This window comes from Lissotriton vulgaris, chromosome 8 (genome assembly GCF_964263255.1).
Source record: "Lissotriton vulgaris chromosome 8, aLisVul1.2, whole genome shotgun sequence".
Classification (NCBI taxonomy): Eukaryota; Metazoa; Chordata; class Amphibia; order Caudata; family Salamandridae; genus Lissotriton; species Lissotriton vulgaris.
The window spans coordinates 998179490-998194863 of NC_141696.1; positions in this window are offsets into that span (position 1 = coordinate 998179490).

Sequence of the window (15374 nt, forward strand, 5' to 3'; positions counted from 1 at the left end):
CACTACTTACCCAGAGGGTCTCAAGGCGCTGGGGGGGGACCCGCTGCTCGAACAACCAGGTCTTGAGTTGCTTCCTGAAGGCGAGGTGGTCCTGGGTCAGGCGGAGGTGGGTGGGGAGGGAGTTCCATGTCTTGGCGGCGAGGTAGGAGAAGGACCGTCCCCCTGTGGTGGCTCTGCTGATGCGGGGGACGGCGGCGAGGGCGTGGCCGGTCGAACGAAGCTGGCGTTTGGGAGAGTAGAAGTTGAGGCGGCTGTTGAGGTATCCATTGATTTGTGCATTATAATATGCTATCACCGTTTGCTTATTATGGATTAGTGACTATGCTGATAACACTGATTTTTATAATATGTCTTCTTGTATTATATAAGATACTGCGTTTGAGAACCTTGCATTGAATAATAAATATTTCAACATTGCACGTATCCTCATTTACTCCACGTTCTGGTTTGAAATGATTATAGAGCGAAAGAGTGTTCATGTGTTCCACGATACCTGAGGTAACCTAAGTTCATGTTCTGGTTTGTCTAAGTCATTGGGAGTTTGTTATGGCCAATGAGACACTGTAGCTAGCTCGGTAAGGGGATTTTGGATACTGAGGTGAGTTTTGGGTCACCCTAATTCACTGAGGTTCCTGATCTCTATGCACAGTTCTGTAAGAGAACGGAATCCCTGCTACACTACCTTTATTTACACAAAGCTTCTCGGGACCTGGCCCACCCAGGGGCCAATTAATAACGAACTGCATGGGCTTTCGCTTCATTTTTTTTCTCTACGGGCTTCACAGATACAGCGCGACTCCTACCGAAAATTTGAAAAAAATTACTTTTAACACCTGGCTGGGTCCTTTTGTGGGTCAAGGTATTATTCCTACCCTGACCCATTTTCTTTATTTTTTAATTTTTTGTGGGATTCAGCTTCAAGCCAAGTCCCAAGATGGCGGCCAACACTTCGTAGTTGAAGTGTTGGCAGCCAAAGAAATTTTAGTAAGTTTTCAGGTGTCTATATTTTTTAAACTTAAGTATCTCTGAAGCCATTAAACAGATGTACACCAAATCACAAGAAGCACACTTTCTGGACAAACATCTAGTTTTCTACCAAATTTGGTGTTATTCCGTTCAGCGGTGTGGACTGGAGTTATGTTAAAAAAATGAAAAATCCCCATAGACATAAAACGGGGAAAACGCGTTTTGGGTCTCCTTCTTATTCTCAGCCTCTGCTTGATGGATCACCCCAAAACTTTCAACACAGCAGCTGGACCAAAAAGGGGAAGTTTTTTGGCAATTTCCTGAAGATTCATCAAGCGGCGCAAAAGTTATTGGCAAAATAAAAAACGGTTTTCCTATGGAAATTTTGGGCCTAACTTTATATATTTATTGTCAAGGTACATAGGTTTAAAGTTAGATATTGTAAATCTATATCTTCTCTACTTATTATTTGTCCCACAATATTTTGTCTATGATATTGAGGTATTACAATATTCCTATTCTTGATATTCAGTAGTACACCGCTAAAAGCAGAAATGGAATCAATGGAATAGTGTACACGGGCTATACCTTTCAAGTCATGTGAAAAAGTACAAAGGCACTGTGAGCAATTAGTCTGTACCATTGATATATTTATAAAAACTTCAAGTGAAGAAGTAAAGTTGACAAGTATGATTAGGAATAGTTTTGAACTTTGAAAAGCTGCAGTTTACACTTGAAAGTTACTTCATAACTATATAGTATGTATGGGGGTTGTGAGGAAAGTGTGGTATTATATGTTGTGTGACCTCACTGTGGAATACACTCATTTCACTGACCTGGGTCCAGTCAGGCTTGTTTGTTAATACTTTGCTCAACACAGGGTAGCTGTGGCTATGAGCCGTCAGGATTAAACAAAGGAACAAGTGTAAAGTATCTAGACTTGTCAAACAATGAAATGAAGTCACGCAACATGAAATAAGTTTGAAACCATTTTATGTAAACAGATTATTTTTATGAATTTCTAGACACAAAAATGAACTAGATCCACCAGAATGTTCTGGGAATATGACTTTCTAAGTAAATAGTAAATCACAACTTTTCACTCAAAAACATGAACAAACAGTGGTATTCGCAAAGCTTGGCTATCCTGACCCACTTTGGGGGACTGATTCTGAGAGGGGAAGGGTCTGAGGGGCTAATGAGGAGTAGTAGGACAGTTACCTTGTCACCAATGCAGTCTCAAGTCCAGTTCCAGACTCTATGTGTGAATTGCCATTGACTTTAAAGGAGTGGTCCTGATACAAGGGATACAGGATGGTGAAGATGGTGTAAGATGCTGAGGATGCTGTGCGGTTGACAGGATTCTTCCTGAGGCTACTTCTCGGTCCATGTTCCAGATGGGACTGCTTTGGCCACAGGGGTCATTGTTCCTCTAAGTCCTCTTTGGTCCAGCAAAAGTCCAGGTGCCACTGGTCATACCAAAACCTATGGTTCCCTTTGGTGAAGGCTAGTGTCCATCTTGGGTGACCAAATGCACTCCAACAACTCTCCCAGGTTCTGCAGATTCAGAGCACTGGGACTTGGTCGTCCGGGCTGCACATCGGCAGTCGGTTGCAATCAGGTGGTTGTGGCTACTGACAGGCCAGAACAGGCTTCTTCAGCTTTTGTGGGCCTGGTGTTGTAACAGGAAATCACCCAACTGACTCTTGGAGTATAATTCTTCTGTCTTTGGCTCAGAAGAAACTTTTTCATGTGCCAGACTCCGTAGGCACAGTACTCTCTTTGCTAGCCCAAGGATCAGAAGGTGAAGTCTAGCAGTTGGTGCAGGCTCTCTGGTCAGTGCAGGGAACAACATGGCAGTTCTTCTTTGGTCCTCTCTTCAGTCCAGATGTGATGGGAGTTCTGGGTGCCAGGGTTGTAATATTTATGCCCAGAAAGTGCACTCGAGGGTTACAGCGGGAGGGATACAGCGGTTACTAGCCAGAGGGTGGCTGGGGTCCTTCCCCCCAATGATAACTTCCTGCAATGTGTGGCTTTTAGCTGTCCCAGAGTGAACTATTCTACCCACTCCCAGGATGGCAGAACCACTCTCTCGGTGTGTGGAGTTTGGTAGCCCACCCTAGCGGTTTGGCTATCTGAGGGCTACACGGATCAACCAGTTTGGCAACTGGTCACTCCTCTCTGTCCCTAATGACATTATGACAACCCATCTGCCTCAACAAAAGAGCAGCCCCACTCATGTGTGTCCACCATTTGCCCATCAGAGACAGCTTCCCTTTTGAAGTTTGCCTTTTGGGGTAACATTCCTTGTAGTTTCCTGCCAGGGAAATGTGACATCTCTTCCAGCAACATGCCTCTCTTGTTCATACTCCTGGGAGTCGTTCACACTTCTCTACAGGAAGACAAAAGTCTGTGCTGTGGCCAGAATCTGTCAGGGGCCCTAGGAAGACTTGGGCAACAGAGTGGCAACTTTCTAAATTAAATGAGATTCAACTTAGGGGTTCCACAGCGGTATTCGTGCAAGCGCCTTGAGACCCTTGCGGGTGAGTAGTGCGCTATACAAGTATCAATTTTACAATTTACAATTAACTACTCTTTAATATACAGCACTGTGAATTAGGACATGGTAGGCTGCTGTAGGGGTGGCATATACATTAAATGGGAAGCTTGGGCGTTGCCATAAGTTTAAATGTAAAGTCGAGGTACCAGTTTAAAACTGCTCTGCCTGTCTGCAGTAGCACATCATCACACCCAGGGTGGCATAATAAATGATGCAGCCTCGGTGAGGCAGTTTTACTTACAGGCCATGGGTACCCGGGTACCTTATGTTAGGGACTAATAAGTATGTAAATGTATACCAATTGGGTATAAGCCAATCAACAATACTTTTTGTCGGGTTAGGACACTGGCACTGAAGTCTGGCTAGCAGCCCTCTATGCACTCTCGGAGTCTATAAACCAATAGTACTATAGCAAAACTTTGAGGGTGATCATGCAAAAAGGGACATTTCTTTACAAGGGTAAATTATAGAAGGTGGTTGCTTATTACAGGTATCTTATAAGTCATTGAAAAATGCCATAGACTGCAGTACAGAGGATGGCTGCAAAGGTAAAAGATGCAGTGTAGCAAATGTGTGAATTATGATGACCACATAAAATGTATCCTTCAACCTGTATTTAGATAACATCAAATTCTATCCAAAAGGCTCCTCTTTTGCTGATTTCCTCTTCCAAAAGTGTTGTCTAAGTATCAATAATTACTCAATATTTACACACTTTCTCAAGTTTAAAGCAGTTCATTAAGTTTCAACTGATTTCACAGCTACACTCTCTTATGCTGGCTTCACTTGAGGTTTTGCATATCTCCTCCACACACTAGTGCATATGTTAAATCACGGTGGTTGCTGCTGCCGTTGTGGAGATCTATCAAGATACAAGGCAGTGATTGTTCAAACACATTTGTTTCCAATATCAGAGATATTCCTAACATGCCCTTTAAAGAAGCATTAAAATGTCCCTTTGGCATGAGGGCTTCCTTCCATAAAATGATCCCATTGGGAACTCCACATCATTTATGAAAGGTAGGACGCCACCAGGCAGATTATGAGGATCAACTTTACATTCTACTATCAGATTATACACCACACTTCCAGAATAACTGGGATGGTGCAGAGACAGAATATTAAATCAAAGATATTGATTTACACAAATAACGAGTTAAAAATATTGTGGATGAGAAATATCGACAGACACATTTTTTTGGTCAACAATATCATATTTAGGTAAGTAATATCGATGTTTAAAATATCGAAGTGTAAAATATCGTTTGCAAAGATATATTTGTTAAAAATATCGACTTTTTATTAATGTTATGTATTGTAGTATATATTTTATATGTATGTGATGTATGGATTTTGTAGAAGTTCTGTTTGTATTTTTAATATATGTGTTAAATCTTTAGTAGTTATAAAAAAAATGTATTCGATTTTTGCGTTTTTAGATCCGTAGTGGTTTGTTGGTTTAGAAGTGAATAGGGTGGGAAGTAATTTAATTTAGAAAATTAATTGATTATATTTAGTAGTTATTAATATTTTCATATTTTAATTTTGCATTTTTTGTTCTGTAGCTGGTTGTGGATTAATAGAGGAATAGGGTGGGAAGGAATTTAATCATATCAAATGTATTGAATATGTTCTGTTTATTATTATTTGTTTAATAGAGATGTTATAGTGTTGAATGGGTAAAGTAATGCATTAGAAATTGATTAATAATTGGTTGTTAATTAATTTTAATTAGTTAATTGGTAATTAATGATGGTAATTGTGTAATTCATTTTAGGTGTGTGTTGTGGTGTTTCTAGGTGTAACGGGTGGAAAGTAAATTATTTTAAATTGATGAATTAATAAATAGGTGTTAATTAATTTTAAATAATTAATTAGTAATTAATTATGGTAATTTTGTAATTAATTTTAGGTGTGTGTTGTGGTGTTTATAGGAGTAAAGGGTGGTAAGTATTTTGTGTTAATTATTATATAGTTGGTAATCAATGCTAATTATTTGATATTTATATTGTATAATTGTTTATTTTTTTGTGTGTTTTTACTTTTAAAGGGGTAAAAGGTGAGTATTAAATACATGTTTTAATATTTAATTATTAGTTGTTAATAATAATAGTTTTTCTTTTAAAAGTAATATTTAATTGTGTTTTATTATTTTATAGTTTAATTTAGGAGTGTGTTGGGGATATTGTAGTGTTAAAGCATGTGTACTCAATGAATGTTTATTAATACGATTTTTTAAATTGGTTATTAATTATGTTAATTATGGAAACAAAAGTAATTAAAAATGTTGAAGTGTTTTGTTTTCGGTGTGGTATTATAGGGTAGGAAATAAAAGAAATTCATTCATCTTTTAAATATTTATTTTGTTTGCTAATATGTGTCACTTTCAAATAAATATTGTTTATAAATGTTTTTATTAATTTATTTTATATATTATTTGTAGGTTTTTGTTATATTTAATTAATATTATAATATTTGTTCTTTTTATACGTTTACTATTTTTAATTTTATATTTTTTAAATATTGTTAATTTATTTTTATGATTTTTAAAATGTTGGAATATTGTTAGGTATCTTCAATTGTTTAATTGTTATTAGTAAAAAAATCTCTGCTATCCAACACTTTCCCTAATGTTGCAATCACTGGTGTGGGAATATTAATTTTTACCTCTCAACCATCCAGTACTTTCCTTATTGTTGCATTTACAGGAGCAGAAATAATAATTTTTACCCCTCCACTGTCCAACAGTTTCGCTACTGTTACACTCACTGGAGATGGAATATTAAATTGAATTACTCCGCTATCCAACACTTACCCTACTTTTGCACTCACTGGAGTGGGAATATTAATTATTACCCTTCCACTATCCAAAACTTTACCTACTGTTGACCGCCTTGGAGTGGGTACAGTACATTTTGCCCCTCCGCTATCCAATAGTTTCCCTACTGTTGTGCTCACTGGAGTGGGAATAGTAATTTTTACCCCTCTGCTATCCAATATTTTCCCTCCTGTTGCACTCACTGGTGTTAGAATAGCAAATGTAATTACTCCGCTATCCAACACTTACCCTACTTTTGCACTGACTGGAGTTCGTATAGTAATTTTACCTCTCCTCAATCTAACATTTTCCCTACTGTTGCACTCCCTGGAGTAGGAATCGTAATTTTTGCCCCTCCGCTATCCAACACTTTCCCTACTGTTGCACTGCCTGGAGTGGAAATAATACATTTTACCACTCCGCTATCTAACAATTTCCCTACTGTTGCACTCACAAGAGTTGGAATAGTAAATGAAATTACTCCGCTATCCAACATTTTCCTTACTGTTGTACTCTTTGGAGTGGGAATAGTAATGTGTACCCCTTCTTTATCCAACACTTTCCCTACAGTTGCATTCTTTGGAGTGGGAATAGTAATGTGTTCCCCTTCGCTATCCAACACTTTCTCTACTGTTGCTGTCACTGGAGTGGGAATAGTAAATGTTATTCTTCCGGTATCCAACATTTACCCTACTTTTGCACTCACTAGAGTGGGAATAGTAATTTTTATCCCTCCGCTATTCAACACTTTCCCTACTGTTGTACTATTTGGAGTGGGAATAATACATTGTACCACCTCCCGCTATCCAACACATTCCCTACTTTTGCTATCACTGCAGTGGGAATAGAAATGTTTACCCCTCTGCTATCCAACACTTTCCCTTCTGTTGCACTCACTGGAGTTGGAATAGTAAATTTAATTATTCTGCTATCCAACACTTTCCCTACTGTTGCACTTATTGTATCGGAAATGTAAGTTAAATATTTTTTTAACAGTTTAATGTTTTATTTTATTATAGAATTTTTTTCTTTTAAATTATTGATATATATATATTATTTCTATATAATTTTAAAGTTTCAAAATTAAATAAAGATAATAGGCAATAAATTAATATACATTTTTTTGTTTGTCGGTGTATATGTTTTTAAATTAATTTTATTTGTTATATTTAGTTAAAATCTATATTACATTTAATGTATTTAGTTAAACATGATATTAATATTTAATATATGTAATATATATTATTTTATATTTTTCAATCAATATTTATTACATCTATATTTTTTACCTCAATATATTTGATTCAATGTTTTTGTACTTACCTGTTAAGGTATTGGAGACATTATTTGTACAGTTGATACTTTTTTGTTGATATTTAGACCATTGATGTTTGTTACATCGATATTATATCAGTGAACCACTGTGTATGATCCTAAGACTTTCCTCAAAGATGAAATGAACTTTCAGCTCTCCCTGAATGAACATCCCGCATTCATGGAATGAACGCCCAACCCTCCTTGTTTCTACCAGTTTCTACCATGGAATAGATCACTGACTATGAGCGATTCAAGGCGCTGTTGGGCATTACAAGAAGCATCAATTTTATGAATTGCATATGTGGAATTTTTCAGCTAATTTTAGGACCTTGGTAGAAAATAGGGAGATAGTTAGATCTGCTTTGAAATGTTCTCGCCTCCATTGCTGTAAAAGGTTTCATTCACTCTGATGCCCAACATGGTAACCAAAAAATTGACTGGCTAGGAGGTGCTGCATCACTTTCAAAACTCTTGTGCATAGATAGCCTGTTTTAGTTGCCCAAAAATATTTTTCCACATCACCTGCTGATTGGAGATTAATGGAGGTATATGTGGGAATGCTGAACTCAAACAACAGCCTTAGTCTGAAAAAAATTGGAATTTGAAAGTGCTACATCTGCTATTGCCGACCATGGCAACACAGAGAAGGCACCGTCCAGGCTTCATTGTGCACGGAACTGATATACCCTTCCACTAGGAGCTACCAGAATAATAACAGTTCAGTCCCTGACAGATGTGTCCGACGTACCCCGGAAAATATATCAAGATAAATTAGAACCCAATGCCTTGAAGAGGGTGATCCATCCTGCAAAAGGTGCCAGATTTTTTTTATCGCATCTGTTCTGCATTTACTTTCTTTTAATACATGTACTTCGACATCCGATAAATAGCTTAAAATACACTAAAGGTTTATTCTCCATTATAAAACATAAACAAAGATTGGGAAATAGAGTACTTGGCAACTGGGACTTTGTTAACACTATAAGAACATATTTGTTAAAAGGTGCCCCTGAAAAAAAGTTGTGTTAATTTAATTTAATTATAAAAAATATTAAAAAATAATTGGTAGCGCCAGTGGATATCTGGTGGTTTAGTGTCGCACTGGGCCATTTATCTTGCTACCCCTTAAAGCTTATACCCTAACTATTATTTGAGACGTTTTGTGCACCAATGCTTTATGGCTCTCCTTGCTTTTGGTAATTCATTGATAACCTATTTTTTGGCATTTTGAGAGGTCTTCAGCGCTCATTTATTCGCCTTTGTCTTCAAAGCTTTTTTAGTTAACAAGATCAATATAGCATAGTGCGGATAAAGGTGGATCATCACCCGTTGATACATCTCTTTTCCCCATGTCTTCTTTATTCATTTCTAGGCTTGAGTTTTCATTCCATTTTTGGTGGTTTAATTTGTGATTTAATGTTCCTTTTTATTATTTTACATGTTATATGTATAAAGAATATTTATAAAGCTCCAACAATCCTAATGGTAGTCAGAGTCGTAGTTTAATAAAATGTTCCACGTTTTTTTGCAAAGGTTCAGCCCATTCTTTCACAAGCTGGTTAATTCGGGAAAGTGGATGAAATAAGGAGCCGGAAGAGGCTTCTGTCTGCAGAGCATCATGTATTCTTTTGCGGTCTTTTCAGTGCTGATTCTAAGAAATTCCAATGCCCACGTCCCACTTACTGCTGGGACATTATCAAAACTGAAGATGGTTTATATAATGATAATTCACCTCATGTTAGAGTTCATGAACTGTGAAAAGTTCTGCAAGAAGAAGACACAAATATGAAAGTTGACAACTCATCTCCAGGTGTAAACAGAAAGCAGGAAGATGCTAACTAATTTTTACAAAGTAGTTTCTTTCTTGCAATTCAATTGACAAAAAAACACAAAATCAACTAAAAACCATAAGATGTGCTTTTAATTCTGAGTCACAGGCATTTTATTGGTATATTTCTTGACTGTGAAAGTATTTAGTATAAAGTACGGTTTAAAAATTACTGATGGTTTCCCACGCCATGCATGTAGGTGGAAAATCCTGCGACTTAAACACTTCAGCAAGTTTTTAGTGCTTTCAGAAAACCCAAATACCTTCAAAATGAGTCACATTGTATAACATGGTGTTTCCATGTTAAAATTGGAATTGGGAAATAGTGTTTCTCTTCCAAATACAAGACATTTCATTCACATTTTCTTGTATCACGATGCTGCTTTGCTTGCAGGGAGCATGTAATTCTACACCTGTCCTCTATGGGTGGCCCTAAAAAGAATGGGTGCTGCCGAAGACTGCACTACTCATTGTGTAAATTCTCAGTTCCCCTCAAACAGTAGGGAACTGGCTTACACACATGTTTCAGTTTCCCTGGCATCCTGTAAAGTAGCACTGCTATTCTCTGCAGGTGTGCAAAACTGTCCTTAAAGCAGATTTGTAAGTCTTCCCTACAGACAGCATTTAGCTCTCTGTGAAAGATCTCTTGTCTAGTATACCAAACCTTACAGTGGTCTATGGTTCGGATCATTGCTTATCATTTGAAGGCTTTCTTTCCTGTTCTGTGTTTGTACCTTTCCTGGAGCTAGGCTTCTTTATCATACTTTTGATTGGACGGCCTTTATACTTACATTTGTGGAAGTGCTTTTTACTTTTTCTTTCAGAACTCCATTGGAGTGCCTGTGTTTCCATGTTCTCTCCCTTGTGTGTTGCTTCCCACCTCAAATCTACTGCTTTTGTGTTACTCCTTCCTCCCCCACAACAGGGCCATTGCCAGCCCAACCCCTCACTGTCCAGCTTATTTAATGTTATTTTTAAACACTCTTTCAGAAAGATACACTATTGCTACCTCATCTTGCCCCCACAACCCAATGCTTAGCTCCAGCATTGTCTTTGCCACACACACCCACTCCTATGTTGATCCCTGCCACTCACCATCACACTTTAAAAAAAGCTAAATTCGCCCTTTTCTTTTTTGAAAGGCCTTGCAGCTGAAATTTGCTACTGGGTAACTTCTTTGTCTTCGAGGCATTTTTGCACACACTTTCTTAATTTACTGCTCTAAAAATGGTGTCTGCCATCATGGAATAGTAATATGATGAAACGTTAACATAAGTAAAAGAGTAAAAGATCCCTTGTTTAGTAGACGTATTTTTGTAAATAGCTGGTCTTTCGGGAAACAGGGTGTCATTATATGAAAGATATCTGCCTCACATGAAATCTTTACACCACTGGTAAGAAGTGCCTCTGCACAGAGAGATTACAGAAAGACACTCATCACGTTCCACCTAATGGTCTCATGAATCGCTGAGCAGGAAAGTCTCTGTCTAACAAAGGGGACATTTGTAGTCATTTCCCCACAAGGATGTGTCCTTGTTGGCTCCTCCCTGAAGGGAGTCACTACAATGTGGTAAGTATTGTTGACTTGTTACCACCTCTTGTGGAGAACTGCTGATGCTCCCCAGCTGCAATTTAGGACTCTGCCATCAAAACAGCTATTCTAATAGTTAGGAGGGCATCTCTGCTCTCCAATACATCATGAAGATTGATAGGCAAGTTACATATTTAATTTATTGAGAATGTTAATAGAATAACGTATGCTTCACCCATCCCCCTTTCTGTACCAAGGGACACACCGATTCCCTTATTACATTCAGAAGAATGTATCTTATAACAACTTTCTACTAATGTATATTTAAAGCTAGGTGGTGGTCCATATTGTGAACCTCTCGTTCACTAATTATTCACTATTAGGGTTATCAAAAATTGACAGGAAACAAAGAAAGGGGAGCCCCCAACCAACGTACATAAGCTTGAGTTGCACCTGTGTTCATGGCACTGATTTTTCCCACTCCTCCTCCTGCATAACAACAGGACATGGGAAAGGTGGTACAATGGGCTAAAGAAATACCCCTTCACCTTTAACCCCTTAGGAAGGGTGGTAACCTTGGGCTAAACAAAATGCCCCTTCACCCTTAACCCTTTAAGAAGAGTGGTACATTGAACACTGAACCTCTGCAAAAAGGGTGTTATTAAACTTATAACATTTCCCCTACAGAGGGAATTTCTGAAAATCACAGCAAAGGGATTCTTTCAACCCATAACCTCACAGGGTAACTTTAGACCCCTCACAATCAAGGGTATTTTTTAAACACAACACATTCCCACTCACACTCCGGAAAACTCAGTAAAATGTAGCAACAGGTATATAACAACCCATCGCATTCCCACTAACACAGGGGATCTCAGAAACATGTAGCAACAGGTAAGTAACAGCCCATCACATTCCCACTCACACAGGGAATCTAAAAAAATGTTGCAACAACAAAAGCTCACACACCATGCACACACTCAAACACCAAACCTGGTCTCCCAACAGACCCAAACTTTAAACTTAACTTATTCGCACCCACAAGGAAACTTCACAGTGTAATACTATACTCAAGAAGCATAACTCATACAGTGTAATACAGAAGCAAAAACAAACTCCTTGTTGAATAAAGATGTGCAGAAACAAGTTGAAGCAGGAACGTAGGTTTATTTCTGTAAGAGCTAACACCCACAACCAGAGCTGTTCAGTTGTGAAGAAGCCAACGTCCAGAGTGACGTTCCAGGGAATCTTCACGACTGCAGGGCAGCATGCTAGAACACTGAAATGTCACGAGCATTAGATCAACGAGTCTCGGGAATCCACACGCCTCCTAACTAAGCATGAAAGAAATACACTATTGTCATTATACAACATTTTCCCCTCTTTGAAGGGCAACAAAAATAAATAAATAAAAAACAAATACAAAGATTTAAGCATACCCATACAAAGAAAGTTACATTGCTATTCCAGTACAAAGTCTCTCAATCTGTAAGAAATTTTGTTTTAAACTTGCTGTCTTCTAGTTGACACTTCGGAACATTCCCCCACAACTATATCCGAAGGTAATGATGGATTGTCAGAGACAATGGACTGTGTAGGTTGAACCTCAGGAGTTAGTAAAACGCAATTAGAAGAAGACTGGTCAGGGGCAAGGGATTGTGTGGGTAGTGCTTTAGGTGTCTCCAAAACTCTACTAGAAGAAGGTTGCTCGTGAACCAAATCAAACCAGTCACAATGCTCTTATTCTGAAGTGGCATGTTCTTTGATAACACTGGCCTGAAGTGGAGAGATTTTAGCAAGAACCCTCTTGTTCCACCACCCTTTGTTATCAAGAAGGGATTTTTAATGAGTACCCAATCCCTTTTTTGTAAGAGCTGATCAAAGAAGTGTTTACCTGCATCAAAACATGATTTCATAGAATGTTGTTTAGCTTTGACATGTTCTTGGATAGAGTGAGAATTAACGAACAAATGACCATTTCCATGTAACCAGCTGGGATTGAGGAGTGAATGCACCTTCCTTTTTCTAAGTAAGGTAAATGGTGAAACACTAGTGGTGGAGTGTGGAGTGGTCTTATATGCCCAAACTTTGTCATGAACAAAAGACAAAGGGTCTAACCTGGCGGAGATTGCAGTTTGTATTCCCTCCTTGATTATCCGATTACCCCTCTCAACCAATCCATTCAAAGAGGGTGAATACAATGCAACCTTGTAATGAGAAATGTCATTCTTTTTAAGAAAAGAGCACATTTTTTGAGAGACAAAATGTGTACCATTGTCAGTAACAATGGTTTTGGGAAAACCTTCAACATCAAACAGATTGTAAAAATTTTACTGCATTATCGGTTGACGCAGCGTTACAAAAAGAATAATACAACCATTTGGTATGGTAATCAACCAAAACAATCAGATACTTGTTCTCAGTTGGTAAAACGTCATAAGGACCAGAAAAGTCCAAACCTACTTTGTCCCATGGACCTGCAGGAAAAGGAACAGGACATAAAGGAGTGAAAAGAGTTTTCCAATGTTTGTCGGAGAGGAGACATTGTGTACAATTATCAATCATTCTCCTGATGTGTGCATCCATTGAGGGCCACCAGTAAAATTGTTTGATGCGTTGACAAGTTTTGATAACATCAAGGTGTCCTTGATGAGCTGAACAAATAATCAGATTTCGCAAAGATTCAGGTGGAACAAATAAATAATTGCGCCTAACCATGTTGTTAACTAAAGAATAAAGAAAGCTCTTCCGATACATTTGCGAAACCTTTTAAATCAGGAGACAGAGTTCTACGCTCAGGCCATTTGTTAACAATAAAATCTTTGAAAGAATGTCATTATTGTAGGCTGAATTCCATTGTACCTCAGAAATGGGTTGACATGCTGCAATAGCATCAATTGTAGCGATAACACACTCAACATCATCATCAACAACAGAATTATCATTCAAAGATATTCTTGAGAGACAATCTGCCCTGATATTTTTTCTCCCCGAAATATTTTCGATGACAAAGTGAAATTCATGAAGTTTTGAAAGAAGACGAACAAGTCTTGCAGAAGCCCTGTTAGAAGTGCTGTCAGAAAGCATGTGCATAAGAGGTTTGTGATCAGTGTAAATCTCGAACTCACGACCCCAAATATATCATTTACATTTCTGTATGGCCCAAACGCAAGCCAAAGCCTCTCTTTCTATCGTGCTGTACCTAGTTTCGGCTGGAAGAAGTGTTCTGGATGCAAAAGCAACCCTATGTTCTTTACCTTCAACCCATTGACCCAAGGCGGCCCTAACCCAGTGAGGCTGGAGTCAGCGGTGATAAAACACTTCGAACCATCTGAAAAAGGATGCAAGGCTGGTGAATCCTCAATAAGCTTCTTAACATGCTCGAAAACTTTTTGTAAGTCATCTGACCAAGAAAACTTCACCCCCTTTCTCAAGAGTGCTCTCAATGGCTCAACAATTTGGGCTTACCCATGAACAAATCTGGCATAATACTCTGCCAAACCAAGAAAAGAGCGAAGGTAATCTATACCTTTGGGAGGAATGGCATCTCTGATGGCTTTTATTAAAGAAAATGTAGGTTTGATACCATTGGGTGAAAGGGAATGGCCCACATAATCTAATTCCTGGACACCAAACTTGCATTTGTCATGCCTGACAGTCATTCCAGCTATCTCCAAAACTCCCAAAACCTTACCAAGGGCCTGATCATGTTGAGAAATATCATTGGCAAAAATTTGAATATCATCCTGGTAGGCTTGTACTCCAGAAATGTTTCGCAGTAAGTTATCCATAAGCTTTTGAAAAATGCTAGCTGCTGACGCCAGGCCAAATGGGAGTCTCAAGTACTTGTAAGTGCCAAACGGAGTGACGAAAGTTGTTAATTCTTGAGACTTAAGGGACAAAGGAATTTCATGATAAGCGGACATCAGGTCCAAAAGGGAGAAGTACTTAGCCCCACCCAAATTAGCTAGTAAATCATGGATTTTGGGCAATGGATGACAATCCACGATGATATTATTGTTTAGGGAGCATAAGTCAGCGCATAATCTTACCTCGCCTGATTGTTTACGCACTAAAACTATGGGAGAGGCCCATTCAGACGAATCACAAGGTGCAATAATCCCCTCATCACATAAGTTTTTCAAAACCTTTTTCAATTCATCCCTTGCGGTTAAAGGAAGGGGACGTACTTTGTGAATAATGGGTTGTGCATTGGGTTTGAGTCGAATTTCATGCTTGAAACCCGACACCGTGCGAATCTTATTCTTGAAGACATTTGGATATAAATTGAATAGATTATCGACTTTATGATTAGGCAAAGATAACTCTGCGACATTGAAGTTTGCAGTCTCAT